Below are 15503 nucleotides of genomic sequence, written 5' to 3'. Positions count from 1 at the left end.
CACGCCAGGCTCGGCCACTTAGGAAGAAGGGAAGAACAGGACTGAAAAATGTAGACGACAGGAAAGGTTGGCGTAAGTAACACTCACAATGTAACATTCCTTAAACACGGGTTAAGTCTGGGAACCTGGCTCGGGGCTTCTCACAAATTCTTTCTTTTGATCCTCACAATTTTTGAGATACTCTAATTATCTTCGTTTCATAAATGATGCAACTGAGGCTCAGAGAAATTAAGCGATTGTCCAAAGTCATACAGCTCATAACCAGTAAGGTTGGAACCGTTCGGCTTCTCTCCCTCACCTTCCCACCCCATGCACTACACACACACTCACACTCCTACACACACATGCGCACACACACGTGCACACACTTCCACACATGCACACATCCACACTTATGTTCATGCACACTTATACACTGTGTGCACACATTTCCACACATACAGACAACCCCCATACACTCACACTTATGTGCACACATACACACGTGCACACACTCCCACACACACACACATGCTTACACACCCACACATTCACACACGTGTGTGCACTTATACACTTATGTGTGCACATACACACTCCCACATATACTTTCACGCCCTCACATTCACACTTGCACCTGGATGCACACTTCTACACTTGTGTGCACACACATGCACACATTCCCACACATATGGACAAACCTCCATACATTCATACTTACATGTGCACATACACACATGCGTTCATACACACACGTGCACACATTTACACACCCTCACACATTCACATACACACACTTCCATACACATACACACTCTCTAACACTCACACATTCACATATATACACACATATTTACACGGATACTCATACCTAGCACACATGTGCATACATACACACTCTCACACATTCACACATGCACTTACACACATTCACTCACACTTGTGTGCACGTGTGTAACACACTTACACATCCCCATACATACATGTACATACCCTCACACCTACATATTCACACTTACACATGTATGCACACTTATACTCTCACATACAGTTACACACACATAAACATACACTCTTACATGCACACACACAGAAATACACATGTACACATACTCATGCAAAAATACACATACATAAACACATAGATGCACATTTACACACTCATACACACACGCATACATACACATTCTCACATACACATGCACTTACATATACTCACACAAATTCACACACATGCACACATACTCAAACATGCACATTTATACACACACTCACACACATACACACACATTCACATATACTGTCTTATACATACTTACACACATACATACATTCACAGATGCATACACACACACACACACACACACACTCAAAGAGCACTCACATGCTCACACACATGCACACTCTCTCACACACTCACACGTGGCATATCCCGCCTGGAGCCAGGACACTCGGGGTGGTGGCTGCAGCCGCACAGGAGGCCTGTCCCACACTGCCAGCCTCGAGAACTGGTGGGCCCCCCCACACCCCCCCCCCCGACATCAGCACACACCCCTAACTCCCAGGTACCCCCTGGATGTCAGAGACTTGTCAGAGCACAAGTCCCACTTTTTGCTCTAGAGACAATGGCTTCGTGCCTTGTCTTCTCAGTTCTCCACTTCCTCCTTTTTCACCCCCCAATCTGCCCTCATCCCCCAAAGGTCCCTGCTCACAGCTCAGCCCCAGGCCCGAAGCCTCTTTGGGGGGCCTCCGCCCCGCCTGCTCCACAGTGCCGGTTCTCCCTACACCGTGAGTCCAAATCCTTCTCAGCTGCATCTCTGCCACTCCGGCTCTGGGCTTCTAGGCATGCTGGGGCGTGAGGCCTCCCCTTCCTCCACCCTCCCCTCCCTCTGCCTCTCCCCAAATACTGCCGGGATCAAGCCCCCTAGGCTACACCTGGCGCCGCATGAGCCCATGGCAGGAAAACAAGAGCAGCCCCTGCGGGCCACAGCAAGGGGCTCCCACATCATCAGGGTGGCCAGGGGCGGGTCCAGAGGGCGAGGACCACACTCAGCCAGGAAAGGGGCAGGTTGGACCCTGGGCCCAGGAGAGAGGGTGGGGCGAGGCGTGCAGGGAACACAGAGGAGGGGAATTTAAAGAAAAAAGGCCACAGGCCTCCAAGGTGGATGACACCTAGGAGACAAGAAGAGGGAGCCGCAGAAGATGACACGAAGGCTTAGGGAAAAGCCGGGTGGTGGGGAAGATGTGGCGACCCTCAGAGAACAGGGCTGTTGGGAGAAAGGTCTGGGGGTGTGCAGGAGAGGGTGGAGAACCTTGTTTCAAACACTGTTTCTGAGATAGCACAGGGATCTTCAAGTGGAAATGCCTGTTGGGTGGTTAGAAACAAGAGGCCGGACGGAGCTGCTGGGAAAATGCAGGGGTAGGGGGCGGGCAGGAGGGAGGTAGAAAAGACCCTTTTGTGCACTGAACTCTGAGCCGCAGGGGGTGGGGCCCCAACCAGCTCTCCCCCACCTGTGCCTACCGCACTGGGAGCCTGAGCCAGCACACCTCAGTGGAAATTTGGGGATGTCATCATGATGTCACCCTGAAGGTGACCCCAGGGAGGTCAGGGCAGGAGCCGGGCCCCGAGGACAGCTGCCCTGGGGTTGTCAAATGTGCAGGTGCTGTGGGGAACAAGAGGATGGGGAAGGGAGCCATGGGTAAAAAGTGAGGAAATCTTCGGTCACCTTTGTGAGAGCCATTACCCAGGGGGCGACGAGAGTGCCTCATCTGCAGAAGACCAGAGGGGAACGAGTGGGGGGCGGCAGTATCGGGTTTAGGGGATGGAGACAGAGGGGGGTGGGCCATCAGATGCTAGCTAGAAAAGGTCTCTAGACAGGTCACAATCAGTCCTTTGCTCCAGCGGTTTCCTGGATGCCATTTCATGCTGGGCACTGAGCAGGTAGGGGGACCCAGGGATGAATCAAGCCCCACCAGAGGGGAGAGGAGCAGGGGACCCTGCAGTGACAGCACAGTGAGGCAGGAACACAACACGCTCCCGAGGCAGGGGATGTGCGCACTTCTGGGGAGGCAAGACAGGGGCTACGTAGGCCTTGGGAGGTCAGGGGTCACAGTGGTTCCTGGAGACCTTAGAACCCCAGGATGCGGCAGCCTCCCCGTGCCAGAATCCAGCCCTTCTTCTGTCTTCATCAAAGCTTCCGGACAGTGAATACAGAATACGGCTTCCTCAGACCTTCAGGCTTTCTAGAACCCAGGTAGGGGGGCAGAGAGTGTAGCCAACACTGCACGTCTTCTTTCTGTCTCCTTCCTTCTTGGCAGTTCCTCTAGGCTCAGCGAATGCTGTCAGTGTGATGTCCTCTCCAACACACAGACACACACGCACGCACGCACACACACACACACACACACAGTCAGTCACACAGCTGAGCCATTTCTGCCTTCTGCCAAGGTCACACACCAAGTCACTCTCTGAGTCAGTGAGGAACCACTGAAGGGCCTTTGAGCAAATATTCCCAGATGGGTGGGGATGAAGGGAGCATCCCCCTGGGAAGACCTCTGCTCGCCCCCCCACCCCCAGCCTCCATCCGCTCTCCGAAAGGCACCTTCCCTTCCCCTGCCTTTCCCAAAATCAATCCCGACATCTCCTTAAATCGAAGTCAGCCACAATGAAAGGGTGGTGCGGAATTTTGTTTACCAATCCTGGCATCTAATTAAAATTAGCTGATGGTTCTTCTAGTTGGTTTTTTGTTCCGACTATTTTTAAGCCAGAGCTGCTAGATCAGTGCAGCCACTAGTAAGCTGTCAAATCAAATTTCCAAAAGCAAATTGCTTTTATAATTAATTTAATTATTATTACGGCTCCCAGTTTTGTGTTGCCTTAATGAACACAATCAGGTTTCACCCTCGGCTTCCCCTCCCCACACGCACTTAGCACCCCCTTGCTTCCTGGAACTCACCTCCCACCTCTCCCATCCAAGTTGGGCAAATGGAAAGGAGAGAAGGAAGGCAGACACGTCCCCAGTCCCCCTCTCCAAACCCCCCAATAGCCACCTCCTCACTCACGCCCTCACCCTCAGAGTGAGTAATTAAAGTTCTGCTCCCTGTTATGGAATAAATGGTACATGTTTTAATTACCCCTGAGCCTACCCAGGCATCCTCACACCCCCGCCCAAGTCTGTGAATCCATGTGGGGGGGGGAGGGGCAGTGGAGAGAGAGAGTGCGCTTGTGTGACAGTGACAGCAGTCTGTCACCCAGGGTCTGGAATTCACTGGGGAGCTGTCAGTTACTAAGGAAACTAGGAGGGAGAGAGAGGAAGAGAGAGAGGCAGTTGGATCCAATTTTGGGTGACACATGGGAGGCATGAAGACTTTGGCCCCCTTTGTGCATGTAGCCTCAGTGGAGGGGTCTTCAGGAATGGGCAGGGGGCACATCACGGGAGAGGCATCACCGGGACCTAAACCCCTCTCAGGAACCCGAGGCAGGTCAAGGCAATGGAGACGCAGAGAGAGGAACAGCCAGTGGCCAGGAGAGTGGCCAGAAGCAATAAGTGTGCTTGTGTGTCCGTGTGTGTGTGTGTGTGTGTGTGCGCACACACCCATGCACACGCACATATTTGCATATGTCTATGTATTTATCTGTTTCGGTCTTTTGGGTGTTTTCTCTTTTTTTTCTTTTGTTTTCCTCCATCCTTGGTTTGCAATGTATCTCATTTCCATCCTTCTCGGGTTTTTTTTTTTTTTTTTTGGTTCTTCTGTCCCTTCTTTTTTTCTCGTTCTGTCTCTCGTTCCCCTCCTCCTCCTCCTCTGCTCTCCTTCCTCCTGTCTTTCCCTGCATCCCCCCCAAAACCAGTATCTTTTGTCTGTTGGCCACAGTACGCCTGCCTCGGCCCCCTGTCTCTCTGCCTCTGTTTTCCTCCTCCTGGTCTCTCTCAAGCTCTGGCTCAGACTCGTCGTCCCTGTGAACTGTAAGAGTGAGAGACCTGGGACCCCAGAGCACGTGTGCCCCACCATGACTGACACCCCATCCCCATCAAGGCCCACTTGATACTTTCTGTCCTGAGAAGACACAACACCCACAGAGGAAGGGTCCAGGGACCAGCTGACCTGCAGCACCATGGATGCTAGTGGGGAGGCGGGGACAGAGGCCATGGCATGTACTGAAACAGGAGCAGAGACCAGGATTCAGGGTAAGGGCTGGAGGCAGGACCAGACACTGGCCCAAGCACAGGGGAGCACGGACAAGCTGAGGGAGACAGGAGAGTAAAGTCCAGGCTTTATTTCTGGGCCTTTGATTTGAATGGCGGGCACAAAGGTGCCACCGGCAGAAGGGTGTGAGTCTGCAGCTGAGCAAGGACCAGAGCCTGGCTGGTGCCAGCGCATAGCAATTGCAGGCCACTCAGGAGTCCCAGGAGGTTGCCAGGCCCTGGAAGAACCGTGAGACAAAGCAGTGCCAGGAGAGGCTGGGTGCCCCCACTTCCCTGGACCTGGACCCTCACCCATCTCTCCAGTAAGCTAAGGCTGGCTCCCCTTTCCCTGCCGCCGGGACCACCTCCCACTTGTGTCCTTCACTCTCACCTCCTCCCCTTAGTGCTCCCTAGACCAAGGCTTGAATCTTTCCCTGTTCTCTCCTGGTGCAAAGAGAACCTGGGCCCAAGCGTGCTCTGACCCCTGCCTCCTAGGACCCGCCACCCCCTGGGGTGAACCCAGTTTGCTGGAGTGCCAAGGGTCTGGGCCACACTGGGCAGAGGGTTGGACAGAGGTGCAGGATCACTGAGGCCACCCTGCCCAGAGCAGGGACAGTCTAAGTACTGGGATGGGGAGGTTCCTTTCTCTCCAGATCCACGGTCCTTGGAATGCCTCCGAAGATATCAGGTGCATTTCTGTCCACCACACCCACCCATCCACCCTTACAGGTACACAGATCTAAAGGGAGGCAACTCAGCCCTCCCTACTCCAGGGGGCGCCCTCTGGTCAGCTACCTGACATCAGCCTGGAGGCCCTTTCAAGGAGACCAAGGTGCCCTTGGAGCCAGGATCTCAGCGGGAGCCCAGTGCCAACTTGAGAGGCCTCAGCCCTGCTTCTGAAGCCGCCCACGCTGGCCTCAACAGCCCCAGCCGCGGGCTCCTTTGGCATCCTCTGACACCTCCAGTCATTGCCAGGCAAATGCTCCAGCCAAGGCATCTGTGTAGAGCAAGCCTGCCACCTGGTGGTGAGGCCACCCAACTACAGGCCAGGGCTCTTGAGGGGGTTCCGACCCACTCTGGGCCCCCCAGCCTGGTGCCCGCTGGCCCCCCAGCGCCAACTGCTGAAGCCTGCGCTGCTCCCTTCTGGAAGAGTTGGTGGGAGCAGACAAGCAAAAGGCAGGGGTGAGGTTGGGTTGAAGGGCCGAGGCAGGGGCTCATGGGCAAGGCTGCACGGAGAGGCTCGTGAGAGAAGGTAGTTCTGGCTCCTAGGCCAGCTCACTTGTCTCTTTCCTGGATGGCGGCAAGGAAGCAGCAGCGCCGGGAAGCAGAAAGCCCACAGGCCTGGATTCCACTCCTGATTCCACCACCAGCCACCACAGCCACCACTCAGACGGTGACCCTTTCCCTGGATGCAAAGCTCCTGCTCCAAGAGCAGGGAAGACAGACGTGGCTGAATGCAGCCCTCCTCTCAAAGAGCTCACCAGCTAGAGCCAAGATCAACCCAGAACGAAAGCGGACAATGGCTCTGGAAGGTTCTGGAAACCAGAGGCTGTCAGGGCAGGAGGGGCCTTTGAGGTCAGCTAGTCTAACAGAGGCTACGTGAGAAGTTCCAGGAGCCCCTTCCTCCCCACACGAAAAGGTTCATACTAAAAATTCACTTTTACAACCGCTTTGGATGAATGTACTCATACTCTAGATTAAAGCAGTTTCTTCAACCCAGAAGTTCATTGTTTTTCTTCTGACTTTAAGAGAAATTAAAACATCATGTGCCTAGTGGATATGTCACCTCTGAGTTCAACCTCATCTGACAGGCGAGAGGCTGAAGTCCAGACAAGGAAGGGGTCTGCCCAACATCACACAGGAGGCCAGATGCCCAGCTGGGCCACAAGAAACTCATCCGGCTTCCAGGCTAAGGCTCTCTCCATTACCCACTTAGCCTTTCTCCGGAGAGAAAAGCCCCCACAGGCACAGGCCAACGAAGGGCCCCTCTCCCAGCAGCACAAGCCCCCCTGCATTGCCCACCACATGGCAACCCTAGCCGGACTCAGTTTGGCTCCTGCCCACCCCACCCTCCCAGGCAGCAGTCCTCCCTCCCCCAGTCCTTGCCCTGCAGCCAAATAGCCACAACCACAGCAGCTCTTTGGCCTGCTGTCTTATTAATTCCTAATTTCCAATTTGCAAGAAGAGAGAGCCTTAAACCTCCATCTCACCAGCCCAGCAATCACACAGATGATCCAAGTATCTCTGGACAGCCTTTAATTTATTTCCCAGCGCACGCGGGCACTGCTGAGAGACTTGATGGCACCAGCTTAAACATAATAAATTACTCAAGTACCAGAGATTAGTTAATAAAGCTCCAGGCTCCCTCCCAGCCCCTGCTGACTTGGTCGGCGACACCAAAGATTCCTTTGAAGATGCCCGATGTGGGGGAGTGGGGCTCAGTGGTAAGCGTCCCCAGGTCTGAGCCAGCTGTCTAGCCCTCCTCGGGACCCTTGATGGCAGGCACGGGTTTTGATTTGAGCAGAGAGACGAGGGCCCCAGAAAACTCCAGGGTGGACTCGGTCCTTTCTGTTCCAGGTCTCACTTGTCAATGGGGGTCATAATCCAGTGGTGGCAAGCCAGACTCTTACTTGGGCACAGCTCAGAAGACCAGGGCTCAGAGGCATGCCCAAGAATGAAGGGAGAGGCCAGTGAGCTTTGGAGCCAGGGAAAGGGAATGGAGATGCTTTTCCTGAAGGCACAATGGGCCAGGGATGGTCTTTCAGCATCTGAAGGCCCATCCCTTCCCCTCACTCTAATAACCTGCCGGTCTGGATCCTTCACTGGGTCTCACATCCATTCCATATGCCGCCGTCTCACCCCGAAAACCTTATCCTCTCAGCGGCCTTCCAACAGCCCTGCCTCGCCCACACATCCGCATTCCACACCCGCCTCAGTCAGACGATCTTTAGGAACCCCACCTGTTACCAAATCACTCCCCTGACCACAAATTCCTAATGCTTTTCCATTGCCTGCCTGAAAAAGTGTGGCTCCATAACCTGGACTTCTCTGTCTTCCTCTACTAGTGATGAATCCAGAGAGCTGAAGAGATGGAAAAAGATGCTGAAGAGAGAGGGTGCAGCTTGCCTACCAGGGAGCCTCAAAACAGGAGCTCCTCGTCTGCTCGGCTGGCGCAGCAAAATGCTTCCAGAGAGCAAGATGGACAAGGAAAACTCAGAAGTGGGTCGCCGTCCATGACCCTGGGGAAAGGGCTTAGGGTAAGGGACAGGGTGTAGAAGACGGGCTAAGCGTTGGCCAGAACCCTGTGCTACCCTGGGGCCTCTATCCTCCTTAAGAGTCTCCCCGACTGGCCTCAGCTCAGGCACCCCAAACCTAATGATCTCAAGAAACATAAACCAAGTAACTATCCTCTCCATCTCTCCTTTGTTACACCTGATACCAAAGCCAGAGCTTCTGGCTCCCAGGCCCCGACCACTCCAAGCCCCCACGCGGGTCCCCGTTAATCCTAGGTCAGACCTGTGAGCAGGGAGCTGGCTTCTTGCTGGGCCCCAGGGGTACCGAAGTGCTCCGGAGGCTACAGAAATCGTGATCCACAGTCACCTTTGTTCCCAGGCATTAGTATTACTCATTGTAGCAGCAATAAAAACCTCTTCAGTATCTCTAATTCTTTCCTTCCATAATGCTCAAAATACTGCCTACACATGCTCTTGTTTATGCAGAGAGGGCCTCCCTTCACACAATAGGAAGTGGCTGAATACGGTATAAATTGAATCACATTATAAACGCACTAGGGGAATCCTAACATGAATCTTTATAAAGTGAATAATCATCCCCTAATTTATCATTAGTGTAAACCCAGGTGTTCATATAACAAGTTTGTTTGATGTGAGCAAAGCCTGTGTGCGTACACATGTGTACACACACACACACACACACACACACACACACACACACATATTCTCTCTCCAGGGCAGTGGAAGCCACAATGCCCAGCATAGTGCCAGACATAAATTAGCATTAATAAAAACTTTCTCAGGCACCTGGGTGGCTCAGTGGGTTAAGTGTTCGACTCTCGGTTTCGGCTCAGGTCATGATCTCATGGTTCATGGGATGTAGCCCCATGTTGGGCTCTGCATTGACAGCACGGAGCCTGCTTGGGATTCTTTCTCTCCCTTTCTCTCTGCCCCTCCCCTGCTTGTGCTCACCCTCTCTCAAAATAAATCAATAAACATTTAAGTGAAAATAAATTAAAGGAAAGAAAAATTTTCTGATAGTGATTCTGGTGAACCAAAGCACCAAGGATTATATAAGAGTATTATTTCCACTTACAGAAAAGAGACACTGAGGTCTAGAAGGGACCAGTAGTTTCCTGCTGTCACCCATCTCCAAAGAGAAGAACTTTTCCAGGTCTTTATAAGACCTTCAGGGTCACAAGGAGACAGTGCAGAAGTTGGGGAAAGGGTGGGCTAACTGGGGAACAGGGATGGATCTTGGGGGACACTGGGTTTCACAGCAGTTCCTACAGGCTCGGGGGTGGGGCAGGAGTGAGTCGTGGGATGAAAAAGTAGATGGGATGCTAAGATTTCACACCTACGCTAACTTCTGCCAGGGGTGAGGTCTCGAGGTGGAGGCTCCCCTGAGCCTGATGACAGGGTCCTGGGGTTCAGAAGCAAGTACTGCTAGAGCCTGAGGGGACACAGCCTTCTCTGACTTCCTTCTCAAGGCCTTCCTTATACAGGCCTGGATGCCATACTCCACCTGCCCCTTCCAGGCACACATCTAGCAGAGGCTGGGAGCAGCCCCTCTGTGGACAGGCCTCCGGAGGCCTCACCCCAGGCACTAAAGCTTGGACAGGTTCAAAAACCCACAGTCCAGAGTATTTTCTTTAGGACTTCCTACTATCTAACCCCACTCCTCTGGGTCCTGAAAAGCCCTCAGCCTCCCCAAGCTGCGGCCCTTTTAATCCTGGCACACCAGAAAACCTGAAAAAGAAACAAACAAACAGAAAAAAACAAAAACTAAAACCCCTAAACCAAAAAAAAAACAAAAAAAAAAATAACCCCAAAAAACCCAGAAACCCTGCCAATATGAACAACCCATATTTGCATGGGCTTTAAACCTGGTAAGGCACCATCCCGCAACCCTTACCGCAGCATGGAGAGGCAGAAACGATTTAGGTCCATTTTGCCAGCGAGAAAACAGATGTGCAGAGAGGTCGCAACTCTTCCCCAAATCATATCAGCTCTTCTAAGTGGAAGCCCACCATTCTTCTGCCCTCCCTGAGCTGCAAGGCTTTCTGGCAAGAAGCCAGCCCAGATAATCCCTAAGGTCTCTCTCAGCGTATCCTTCCATTCTACAGAGAGGAAAGCAGTGGCTCAGAAATTAGCAACTAATCTGGAGAGAAGGCTTGGGAGAGGTGAGTTTAGAGCCAGATGTGGAAAAGAGGGGCAGACCTAGTTGGTGGAAGAGAAGAAAAGAATCCTTTGCTGTGTCTCCATCAAAGGAGTGTCCACCCCACTTTCTCCATGCTCTAAGAAAACTAAGAAAAAAAAGACAAATGATGGGAGTTGGGAGATAGAAATGCCACGTTGGTTGCTGCAAAGACTGAGGTGATGGATATGGCCGAGTGAGAGGGCAAATGGACCCCCTGGGCCCCCGAGCCAGGGGGCTCTGACCACACAGCACAGACTGGAAGGCTCTGCACGTGGAGGTGATGGTGGAGGGCTGCCCAAGGGTGACGGGTGTCATGGGTGGGCAGGAGACAGCTTGGGCTCTTGCCATAAATCCGACCTTGAACGGAGGTCCATGCCTGATGGATTCTCCTGAGATCACTGAGTGGATAAGTCTGTTCCCTTCCCTGGGACACAGAGAGGAGAGAAAAAGAGCAAAGCCAAGAGCTGCACGTGGCTCCACGTGGGAGGAGTGACTGACAGGAAGCACGTGCTCCCACGTTGGGGCCTCCCCGCAGCGCCCACCCTCACCTCCAGAGTTCTCAGAGGCGGAGGACAGGGCCAGCCCTCTCTGCTTCTGTGTCGTCAGATGGCTTTCATCTCCCCGCACACGGCCCCAGATTTGGAAGATGCGGGTGCTGGGGGGAAACGATCTCCTTCACTGTCTGGGGGTGGTGGTGGGGGGGGACGTGCATGGTGGGGATTCTGGAAACCTTCTTTTCTGACTGGTGAATGAGAGCTTACAGAGGTGAGAAAAGACCTAGAAAACCTGGTGTGTGGGGTGAAAGTATTTTCTTTCACTATTTTCTAAACTGATCCAGGTCCATGCCGGTGTGCAAGACCCCTCGCTGCTCCGGTGATGATTGTTACCCATCTAGGGAATTCTAGTAGTAATAGTACTAGGTGGAGTAGAGGCATCACAACACTGTGAAAATCGCACAAGAGAACACAGAATCCCCACCTTGGCTATCACAATACCACACGCCAGTCACCAGTTTGTGGCAAGTGGCCTTGTTACTCTCAGTGAGAAACCAGATATATAAACGAGAGCGGACTCAAAATCATCCCTTTTAACATGTCGTTTGCCCGTCGGTGTCCTTCCCTGGCTAAGACAGCGGAGGGGGATATGGTTAGTGCCACAGGGTCCCCACACAGCCAGTCACCTCGATCCCAGTTATCTGTGTAAATTTAAAAGCCATCTATCTTGGAAAGAAAAGGTGAAGAATCATGGAAATAATATACACAAAATATCCTTGTGAACAGAAATGAGAATTTACATGGTAGATAGCACCTACTGCCACTATGATGATTATGGAGACAGGGAGGAAAGGACCTTGACTCTCAGCCGGGAGCTCGGATGAAGTAAAAGACCTCCCCCAGACCACTGCCATCCACGTCTGACTCAGACAACCCCTAAATTCATCCTGCACAACCCAGAAGTCGATAATACAGTTCGTCTCGCTCTTGACCACTGGGTTATGCATAGGCCAGACGTTGGCTGAGGCCTACCCACTCCCCAAATATAGGTAAACTTGACCACAGTGGCCAATTTGCAGCCCGTGGGGATCCAGAACCACCTCCAATTTCCATAAGGCCCCCACAGCTACTTAGTTCCTGGTCCCTGATGTCTTTCCTCCTCCTTCCAAAGAGCTACCTCCATTCTCCTTTGCCCTGCCTGGGGCATAAAGCTTAGAGCCTCCGTGGAGGGTCCACAAAAAAACCCATGCGCAGCAAGAATTTCCTAAGTATAGAAACACTCCTGGGAACATGAGGCATCCAGGAGAGGAGCCGTGGCAGACAGGAGTCTTCCCGGATCCTGCCTGTCCTCTCTCCCCGTCTGCTTCTTTGTCCTCCTGAGAAACCAGCTCATTCTTCTCTTAGGACTGCACAGAACAGGGCAGGTACCTTAGAATCTCAGCTCCCCTGAACCTTCCAAAAACTGAATGAACTAAAATCAACTAACCAAAATGCAATCTCCTAAGTGATATTGCTGTGAAAGACCTATCATCACCACCTAATTGTAAGCACCGTGAGGTCAGGGACTGGGTTTTGAGATCCACTGTAACTAGCCCAGGGCTCGAGTTTAATAGATACCACCACTATGTTCGATTCTGATTATTCACAGCAGTCGTGCTCTGTAAAGTCACTTCGAACACTGAATTAGCAATTACCGAACCTTTGTCCCTAGGGGGAATACAGGGTTAGGTTTTGTGAGTCGTTGGTCACAACATTTTCATCAACTGACCAATACGTAACCTTGTTTTATGTGAGTTTCTGTTTAAAGACAACTTACTTAATGCATATTGTTGATTCATTAACATTGAATTCACAGCCAATAGCACCATAACTCCTGCCTGAACAAAGCTCCTACAACATGTGTATTTTTCTCCATAAGGCACATCACAGGCTTCTTGCTTAGGAACAATAGCAATGCAGCACTACGCTCGGGGCCATTTGAAACCGCAAAACCACCAACAAAAAGCACAAAGACATGCAGAAAGGGATGGCATGAAATAGGCCATGGGAAGGACACTTGTTTACAGCGTGAGAGCTGAAACAAGACGCTGAGTGTCGTCTCGTTCGACCTCAGCTGGCTATGTGTGCATCACGTAACTCGAATTTTTCACGACTCTGCACGTGTCTGTGAATAACCATGAAAGCGCTGCGGGTACCAACTCAGGGGTCACAAATTTTAGCAAGTAGGCAAATTTATGAAGACGGAATCCACAAATAATGAAGACTGACTGAACATGCACATTATGGAGTATTACTTAGCGACAAAAAGGAACTGCGGATAGACACGACCCGGAGGAATCTCATAGGTGTTGTACTGAGCAGAAGGAGGTAGTCTCAAAAGGTTACGCGCCATATTATTTCATTCATATCACATTCTTGAAAAGACAAAACTACGGGGATGGAGAACAGATGGGTGGATGCCAAGGGGCAGAGCTCTAATAAATACCATAAAAACAAGTAACCAGAGAGGCAATACGCCCGGCTCCAGCCTGGACCATCTTGCTCCGTGGAATAGGGCTTCACAGCTCCACCTGAGACCCTTCCGAACTCCTAGTGGCCTTGTCAGAAGGAGGAAGGCCACCACCCGTGTGCTTGAGTCATGGCCTCATCCCCCACGCAAGTGGTTCTTACCGCCTGCTAGTCACCAAAAGAGGGCAGCCAGCACAGTCCAGAGGCTTCCCCGGCCACTTTCCATTTCTTGGCTCCTCTGTGAGAGGACCCCACTCCTACAGGGTCCCGAGGGCATCGGTTTTATATCCACATCCAGAGATTCCCCCTCAGAAGTTAGTGTTGCCCCTAGCAACCAGCTTTCTCTCCAAACTGCTTTGAATACTGACTGCCTTAGGAAGACTGCTCTTCAGAACTGATTTCTAAAAGATCTCCTATCACTATGTGAACAAAACAGTTTTAAACAGAAAATTTAACAAGGTTTTAAAACAAAGGTTCAAACTATCTTCATCATATTCTGACTATGTGTTTGCTGAGTGGCTTCAGGGGGACTTTCTGTTCCTCCCAAAGAAAGAAGGAGGAAATGATGGTGGTAGGTCATGAAATGTTACCTGTTCCAAGAGACCGTTGAGAGGTAAAATAGAGATAATATGATATCTCTGTAAAATCCTCTAGTACATGGGGATTTGGCACATAGTAGGTGCTTAATTAGTGCCCAGGGACATCAGGAGAAATCCCCTAGTATAAAGGAGCTGTACATTACCATTATTAAAACACACACATGTTTATTGAACATTGTCTATATGGCAGGCTACTGATACTCAGCAAAGAGCGTGCCACATAAGTGGTGTTCAATAAATAAATTAGATATGGCCCATACTTTCTGGGGGATCCATCTGGTGGAAAGACAGATATGAATAAATAGTTGTACTATCAGGCAGAGACACTGATGCTAGAATAAAGTATAAGAAGCATGCTATGGGGAAGTGGGTAAGGGGGTGTGCATTCATCAAGGTTTTTTGGTTGCAAATGACAGAGTCCCAGATCAAATGAACAGAAATGGAACAGTCAATGCATTGGTTCACATAATTTGTAAGGAGCTAGGTGTATCAGAGACTCAAATGGATGTTGATGGGAAGTTGTGTTCTTCTGCAAGTCTTTGTCCTTCTCTGCCTTCAGGAAAGAGGTCTTAAGTTTGGGAATGAATCTGGCTGGAATATCCCAGCTCTGCTATTTACTAGCCTGAGCTTTCCGGAGCTTCAGCTTTTCCTCATTTGTAAAATGGGAATAATATTACCTACCTCACAGATGGTAGCAAAGGCTAAGGGGGGGGGGGGAATTATAACTGTAATTGTTCAATGAATCTTGCACAGCTATTTCAGCTCAACAATCTTCTCCTCTATTCCTCAAGCATCCATCCATGCACACACCCATCCACACATCCACACAATACGTATTGAGCACCTGCCCTGTTCCAGACAATATGCAATCCATTCAAAATATTAATATTAATACAATAGGCTCCCCTACCACCCCTCCCCCCCCCCAGTTACTTACAGGTAAGTGAGAGTGATGAGGCAAACAGGAAACATGAAATGTGAGGAAATGTATAGAAGTGCAAAGAATCCCTTAAATCTGAATGGCGCTTTTTACTTTTAAAGAAGACTTTTACACCCAGTAGGTCCACTGAAGTCTCTTAACAACCTCATGAGATGCATTATCAGTCTATCTTACTAGTGAGGAAACTGAGGCAAGCTATCCTTAACGTGGCTAAAATGCTCACAGTCGGTAGGGGGTAGGAAAAAGTCCTACCTTCTGTCATGCTACAGTCATGTGGAACACACAAGTTTTACTAGGGGGAGGAAAATATGATTTGTTTTGATGGTCGTTTGAAAGATAGTGGCCAATAAAGAAGCTATAACCAGCT

Source organism: Panthera uncia, chromosome D1, assembly GCF_023721935.1.
Source record: "Panthera uncia isolate 11264 chromosome D1, Puncia_PCG_1.0, whole genome shotgun sequence".
NCBI lineage: Eukaryota > Metazoa > Chordata > Mammalia > Carnivora > Felidae > Panthera > Panthera uncia.
The sequence above is the reverse complement of the archived record's forward strand: the minus strand, read 5'-3'. Positions refer to the sequence as shown.